The sequence below is a fragment of the Misgurnus anguillicaudatus genome, chromosome 13 (assembly GCF_027580225.2).
Source record: "Misgurnus anguillicaudatus chromosome 13, ASM2758022v2, whole genome shotgun sequence".
NCBI lineage: Eukaryota > Metazoa > Chordata > Actinopteri > Cypriniformes > Cobitidae > Misgurnus > Misgurnus anguillicaudatus.
In genome coordinates, this window is record NC_073349.2 from 35,619,414 (window position 1) to 35,627,923 (window position 8,510).

The 8,510-nt window shown below is 41.8% G+C and overlaps 1 long non-coding RNA gene across 1 annotated transcript; it reads right to left on the minus strand.

The window, feature by feature from the left end:
- Nucleotides 1–7,013: 7,013 nt before the first annotated feature.
- Nucleotides 7,014–7,922, minus strand: LOC129434991 (uncharacterized). The gene is made up of 2 exons (XR_008641047.2): nt 7,792–7,922; nt 7,014–7,366 (listed from the first exon to the last, which is right to left on the minus strand). It is a non-coding gene; the product is annotated as an uncharacterized lncRNA (long non-coding RNA).
- Between the last annotated feature and the right edge of the window lie 588 nt (nt 7,923–8,510).

Genomic DNA, 8,510 nt, shown 5'->3' on the forward strand with positions numbered 1-8,510 from the left:
GCTTCAAAACATTGATGCCCAGTCAATGCCATTATTAAGCATTTGAAGAACCAGGACCAGAGGCGGACAATGACTTATTTTTCAAGGGCGCACAATGCAATGTGAAGCTTGTCACAACATGTATGTAGCCTGTCATGTGTTTGGTTCGTCATTTTAAAATGTGTGTCAGGCGTGTCGAGTGAACCCATGTGAATCACGTATCATGTCAAAAAAGTGCCTGCTGCACACACGTCTGAAGGGTTTATGATAAAAGATACTCGCATAATCTCATGTGTAATCAGAGTTTAGTGTTAAGTGAATGTCTTGCGTGTATTTTGTGAATGTTAGCGTCTCTTTTATCATAAACGGTTTTGACACGTGTGCAGCAGGCACCCACCTTGACAAAACACGTGATGCACATGGTTCACATGACACAACAAACACATATTTTGAAAACACAAGCAAAACACGACACTCTGAACACATATTTTAAATTCACAACTCTCAGAAGAGCAGTCACCAGCCGCCACTGGCCATTAAAGTATTAAATATAACTCTGATTGTGTTTGGCTAAAGAAAGACAAACATCTTGGATGACATGGGGTTGAGTAAATAATCCTTCAAAGCTAAAGGTTTACCTAAAAATTACATCATTAAAAATTACTTAAAGGCACACCATGGAATTTTTTGGCCACTAGGGGGTGCTAGACATGTATTTTTCATGCCTAGTGCCCCTTGAGGCCACAAGCGCCGCAGCACTGTCGCTAAGAAAAGGAACTGGCCAACCTTAAAACTAAACTAAACATTTAAAACGCTAAACGATCAACATTTTGAGACAACAGGGAGAAACACAGTCATGTTACAACTTTCTGATGAGGAACTCGTCGTGGCAGAAGCCATTTCTCAATCTGAAGGTTGCAGCCTCCGGATGTCGTATTTCTAAGCTGCATACGTCATCAAGACTGTCTTATTTCAGAATATTAACAATTATAAAGTTGACAATTACAATTAGTTAATCGTAAATTGTTGCAGTATGCTTATGACTTGCGAATGTAATGCTCAGTTTACCTTAATAAACCAGGTCTGATGACGTATGCAGCCTGCATATTTGACCTCCAGAGGCTGCAGCCTTCCAATTGAGAAAGACCAGAAGTATTTCCTTGCCTTTTTCGAAACAAATATTGTTGCATCGTCTCTCTCTCCCTCGCCACCAGGATTTTCCGCAATGGCGCTCGTTTTTCCTCTCTTTTGTGTGAAAATTGTCGCTCCAAATTTAGAGGTCTTCTCGGGTCCAAAGAAATGTACCCAACCCGAATCACTTCATACCCGAACCCGACGTGCATAAATAAAATTTTTTTAAAGAAAGACCCGACCCGAGACAAACCCGAGAAAATTAGACCCAAGTCCGACCCGAACTAGTGAAAAAATTGTTTTAACCCGACTGGAACCGAATGTAAACGGCACTGACGTGTGTGCATTCTGCAGACCCACGCGCAGCAGTCAGACAGAAAGAAACTCCGGTGGCCTTGCAACCAATTTCGCGAGCTGCTCCATTAGTTTTACTTTGTTATCTGACGACGACACCAACGTAACCACTAAAATGTACATTTATAATTGACTGACATGTTTGTCTCAACGAAAATGAACCTTCCGACAACCACACAATGTCGCAAGCACTCTTGGCAAACAGATGAGAGGTTTGAAAAGGACATTGACGCACACAGGCGAGAGAGTTCGTGTCTTCTCGGGTCCGTTCAGAAAAAACACATTCATTTTTAAATTACCCGAGACCCGATGCCGCTATTATTGTACCCGACCCGTGTCCGAGGCACATGTGAAACTTTAAGACCCGAACCCGATCGGGTCTCGGGTCGGACCTCGGGTTTTCGGATCTAAGTGGACCCGTGAAGACCGCTACTCCAAATCCAATAAACCGATGTGTTTAGGCAAAGAGTTTAGGTCTGCCGCTTTGAAATACGTCACGCGAGTGACAGCAGAACGCAGCAAATGAGGAAGAGAGAAACGCTCGGATCTGATTGGTGAATGAATAGGGTTTGGTTTTACACTGTGTGAGTTTGAGCAAGTTTGAGTGCTATAGCATCCTGGATTGTAATGTAAATACCATAGACACAGTAAGAGAAAGGTAAATACGTGAACACAGCATCTGAATACAGGGAACTATATGTAAGATAATCGCCGTCATTTATAAAGATCGCATTTATGTATGAATCAAGATTGTGAGTTTATATTAAAAAATTGCCTTAAAGGGGAATCGAACCCGGGTCACCCGTGTCATAGATCCGTGACACTAACACGGTGCCACAGAGTCATATAATAGAAGTTGCTCTCTACACTCCTTAAGTAGCCTTCAGCAAAATTCACGTTAAAAACAAATTGTGTGGAGGAAGTGACGTATGCCGTAAAGCAGTCGAATTTTGTCGTTTTTTTGTGCTCTGGTTACTACCAGAAACCCTAAGTTTTAAAATATGAGTAAAAGTGATACAGACCCCGTCAGGCTATGGTAGACATGTCATTCAACCTATTTAAAGTCGATGTACTATCACAAGGGTCTTGAAAATTTATTATGAAGGTTGAAATATTATACATGGTGTCACTTTAACATCATTTATCAAAATATCTTGTTTTGTGTATATCACAATAAATAAACTAATGCGGGTTAAGAACATAAACAGGGCCTGTGTGATTTCTAAAGCACAATGAAAGACATGTAAAGTTATCTTACCTTGAAATAAAATTTAACACGGACTACTGAAAATCTAATGAATGAAAAAGACAAAAAATTATATATTACGCACAAATGTTAAGTACAACATTGCAGTATAGTGCTTAGTATAATGTGTTTCAAATAAGTAAATTCAACTTACATTATTTGTATAGCATATTAGGGATAGGCACGAGTACTCGATTGCTCGAGTACTCGAACGTAGCATCGATGATCGACCATTGAAAAAAATGATCATGTGGGTTTATTTATTTATGTGGGTTTATAAGAGTTACGTGGAGGATTACGTCAGAGTGAGAGTCAGAGAGTCAGAGTGAGCGTCGTGCATCAGAGCTCCGTCGAGTTTATCATCCAAATCCTATTTTCTGACTTGTTCCTATTTATATAATATAACATATTCGTTTATCTCAAGAATACTTTACCGTGACGACTATTGAGCAGTACTACCACGTGAAACGATTTATCACTGCTAAACACCCAGTGTTAGCATATAGCCCGCTAGCATCAACAAACAGCCGATCTAATGGCGGACTCATCCACTGTATGCTATTCAGACCTGTCCTCACCTGAGCGGGAAGCTGTGGAGCAGTTGATACCCGGTTATCGCAGATCCTACGCGAAGTACAGCGCCCAGTTCACCCAGGCTCCAGACATCCACAAGCGACCGAGAAGTGCAAAAAGCGAACACCCTACGCGGTGCAGCTTCACGGACCGCGCTCGAGGGAACGGAGATGCCATCGCCCAGAATGAAAGCGATCGGGAAGCCGTGGAGGAGCCGCTGCCCGGCCGTTTTGCAGATTCAGCTTGCCTCACATCACACTGGCTACAGACGTCCGCAGGCGATCGGGGCGTGCTGCGAGTGAGCTTCCCTCGCGATGTAGCTTCACGGACCGCGTCCAGGTGACCGAAGACGCCATCACCCAACATGAAAGCGGTAAGACTCCGCTTGTTATTGTAACCTGCATTACTTGCCACATGTACAGTTTAGCTTCTTCCATCAGCACAGAGGGGTTTACTTGTGCTAAGTGTATTGAAGTAGTAAGGCTGACGGAGAAGATTGCAGAACTAGAAGCGCGCATCCAAATGCTAGTTGATGACAGCAATACCGCTAATGCTACAAACGCTAATACCGCTAATGCTACAAACGCTAATACCGCTAATGCTACAAACGCTAATACCGCTAATGCTACAAACGCTACAAACGCTAATACCGCTAATGCTACAAACACTGTTTCGGGTGCGCCTAGTGTTAAACGTAATACACATAGCTCGGTTCCATCATCTGAGTCAAGGGGGCCGACTAACTGGGTGACTGTCAGGCGGCAAAGTCGTTTCCGGTGCCCACCCAAGACCCCCCTGGTAATTTCAAACAGGTTCGATATTCTAAGCAACACACCGACTGAGACGTCTGTTAAAAGTGCCTTGGTCATTGGAGATTCGATACTTAGGAACGCAAACATTGAGGCACCAGCCACCATAGTCGATTGTATACCGGGAGCCAGGTCTTCAGACATTAGATCAAAACTTAAAGTGCTGGCTAATGCTAAGCGTAAGTTTTCTAAAATTGTTATTCACGCCGGCACGAATGACACCAGACTCCGCCAGTCGGAGATCACCAAAGATAATATTAAAGAGATATGTGAAATTGCTATAACAATGTCAGACAATGTAATATGCTCTGGTCCCCTCCCCGCCTACCGGGGGGATGAAACTTACAGTAGATTATTGTCTCTTCACGACTGGATGTCAAAATGGTGCCCTCAGCATAACGTAGGGTTTATAGACAATTGGAAGCATTTTCGGGGGAGACCTGACCTGCTAAAGAGAGATGGCCTCCATCCATCTCAGGAAGGAAGTGCGATTCTCTCTATAAATCTGACCAATAGTCTTACTTCGAATACAGTCTGACTATCCAGGGTACAAGTCAGACAACAGACGGATCTGCTTAACCGTCCATCTGTTAGCTGCCGTGATATGTCAAGATCACTTATATCCCAGCACTTCGAGTCAATCTTACCAGAATATCAACACATTTCAACTGTATCTGTTCCCCGAACAAATAAATACAGAGCACCGCTTGCCACATCTGATACAAATCTGATTAATATAAAATTAGACAACAATACTTTAACAGATGAACCTCGAATATTAAAATTCGGCCTTCTTAACATTAGATCGCTTACCAATAAAGAACCTATTGTCAATGAAATAGTTACAGACCAAAACTTAGATGCACTCTGTTTAACAGAAACCTGGCTTAAAGCAGACGACTACATTAGTTTAAACGAATCCACCCCCCAAGACTATTATTATAAACACGAACCTCGATTAAAGGGGAGAGGGGGTGGTGTAGCTACAATATACAACAAAATTTTTAAAGTAAACCAAAAATCTGAAGTAAAATTTAAATCATTCGAACTAATGTTGTTAAATATGGAAATAACCGATCGTAACCACAAACAGCTCTCTTTTGCCTTAGCTACAATATATAGACCTCCGGGCCACCATGCAGATTTCCTTAAAGAAATAGCAGATTTCCTGTCTGAGCTTGTAGTCACTGTAGATAAAGCTCTTATCGTTGGTGATTTTAATATTCATGTGGATAACCCAAAAGATGCACTAGGACGTGCATTTATGGATGTTCTAAATTCTCTCAATATTAGACAAAACGTGACAGGGCCAACGCATACTCGTAAGCACACATTAGACTTAATTCTGTCACTCGGGCTCAATATTAATGACATCAAAATATCACCTCAGAGTGATGCAGTTTCTGACCATTACCTTGTGTCATACACTGTACTTCTAGATAGGATCAGTCAATCCACAACATGCTACAGATTAGCCAGAACAATAATTTCCACCACTAAAGATAGATTTATTAGCACTCTTCCAGACCTGTTCCAAATTAAACATGTAGCAGATAACTCTGACGATCTAGATATTGTAATAGAAAACCTAAACAATGTCTGTTCTAACACATTGGATGCCGTTGCTCCCATTCGAAAAAAGAGAATCAAAGAAAAACCGCCAGCTCCATGGTATGATCATCACACCGCAGCACTCAAAAAGGCAACTAGGAAAATGGAAAGAAATTATAGAAGCACAAAGTTAGAGGTATGGCGTGCAGCATGGAAAGAGAGTGTTAAACAATACAGACAGGCTATTTGTCAGGAAATGTCAAGAAAGTTCAGGAATCAGAGTCTCAAATGCGGGATCAAAAAGTTTATTAAATGAAAATAACACTGATACTGTAGGGATACGCTTGAAGCACCCGACTAATTTCAGATAGACAGAAAATATAAATCCACACTAGTCCACAATCCACAGGGGAAAGAGTCTCTCACACTGCACCGCCGAAGAAGTCCAATAGTGACGAGGAGGTCCACCCACTTCCGATGACGTCACACTATAGGAAGCCGAAGACAGCTGGTATACGCTTGAAGACGAAGCAACCAACTGCGCGAAAACTCAGGAAACTAGACAGTAATCCACTGACAAAACACACAGGATCGAGAATCCTGGACAGAGACAAGAGTCCGGATGTCGGCGATTGAACCTGGGGCGAGAGCAGAGATGGTGAGATAAATTACAGCGGACGGATCTACCCGGACAGGGAGCGAGACAGTAACCAACCGAGAACAATGAGCGCGTGACAAAGGACAAAACGCAAGACTATAAAAAGACCAAAAGGAATAGGACACGTCTGGGAAACAATCAGAGAAACGAATGGGAGGAGCGAGTGCACACGTGAGGAACCAACACCAAAGGTAAACAAACAGACACACATACACTGCCGATCACCCAGGTGCCATGACAGTACCCCCCCCCCCCCAGGGCCGGCACCGGACGGACCTGGAGGAGGCTCACCTCGTCGCCGACGGAAATCCTCGATCAGACCAGGATCCAGCACATCCCGAGCCGGAACCCAACACCTCTCCTCCGGACCGTAGCCCTCCCAGTCCACTAAATACTGAAAACCTCTGCCCCTGCGACGAACATCTAGTAATCTCCTAACCGTATAGGCAGGAGCACCACATCTGGGATCAGTTCTCCTGGGAGTGGCAAAATTTCCTAAAGCCCACACCGCTGACAACATCAAAGAGGCTTTGTCCCACCTCATTTCTGACTGGAGCCTCACTGGAATGGGAAGTATTTTATTAATTAAACAGCCATTTTATCTCCAATAAATAAAACATTTACTTGTGTTTAACATTCACAAAATAATTTAATGGTGTTATGCAAAACATTCAATTTAATTCAAAATTTAATTCAATAAAAACATTGCTGCTTGTGTTTTACATGCACAAAATAATTTAATGGTGGTATCCAAAACATTCAATTTAATTACAGTATTATATTAGATACATTTTAAAACTTCAATGCATGTATGATAAGCCTAGTAATACGTAAATATTTAAAATACATCAATAACTGATATCATAGGTTAACACAGATAAAATCATAGTTAAGTCTTTCTTTATTAAGCCCATTACTGAGTGTATTTGTGTTTGTGAGTTTATGACTGTTGTTGTCTGAGGTGGTGACTCGGATGGGGACGCCAGTCATCAGAATGGTTGATTTTCAAGTTCATAGTTCTAATCTGTACCTGACAGAGTTCCTTTAAGGACACAGACATGGTTGCTGCAAAAAATAAATAAATAAAGGACAAACGATCATTTCCCTACGTTATATAAGGCATGTTTGCGTATAATAACGAGGCAAAAAAAAACTACAGTTCCTTGCATAATAATTCATGACTGCAATGGCAGAACTAGCGGGGTCAAGATTTTTTTTCTTTAAGCCCCACAAAAATCACGTTAAATACCAAACATGATAACAAAACCAATGGATAGTGGCTAACTAAGTCAAATGCAAGCAATATGTGCTTTAAATTCACTTCACAAACGTGAATAGCGTAAAGAAAAATCTAGCAGCCTCAGAAACGATACATTAGAGTTTAGCACTACCATTACTTCGAGATAAAACTGTTATACATAATATAAAAACTGTTATTATATAATTCGTATAACTGAAACATAAATAACCAGTGTTTTGAGGACATTTACCTCAGTGGACGTGTTGCTCGACGAGGATTTCGTTGCGATTCTCAATCTTGAAGAGAAATATGCAGCGAAGCTCTCCCGCGGATTACTGACACCTATTGGTTATTTACTTGTACTACTGCCTTAACAATGACCCTCCCAATGGATAAGGTGAGGATAATTTAATAGCATTTAATAGAGCCGTGTAATGACGTATAAATAATAAATTTAGCAAAAAATTGTCTGATAGACTGGTTAATATACAACACATGACTTAATTTGGTATACAAACAACCAATTTGTAAGCAAAGACTAGGCTATGTTAAATGTGAATTCACTTTTATTAACTTTGGTAAGTTTCAGATTTCAAGCCATAAATAACCTCGATGGGGGGGGCCCAAAAGCATAAGCATAAGGATGGGTAAGCAGCCCCTGAAGCTTGTGCAGGAAGTTGAAACGAGATGGAACAGCACTCATGACATGCTGCAAAGACTCCCGACCTCCGAGAGCCTGTTGGTGCTGCCTTGGCCAGTCTGTCTAGTGACATCATGCCACTTTCAAGTGTTGACTTTGAAATGATCTCACAAAGCCTGGAAGTGCTGGCACCCTTTAAACATGCCACAACAGAGCTCTCTGAGGAGAAGAGGGTGTCCGCTTCGAAGGTGATTCCAATAGTCAGGATGATTCAGCACAAAGTGGCTGAAAAAACAGGCCGGTCAACCAACCCAGCAGCTGTATCATTA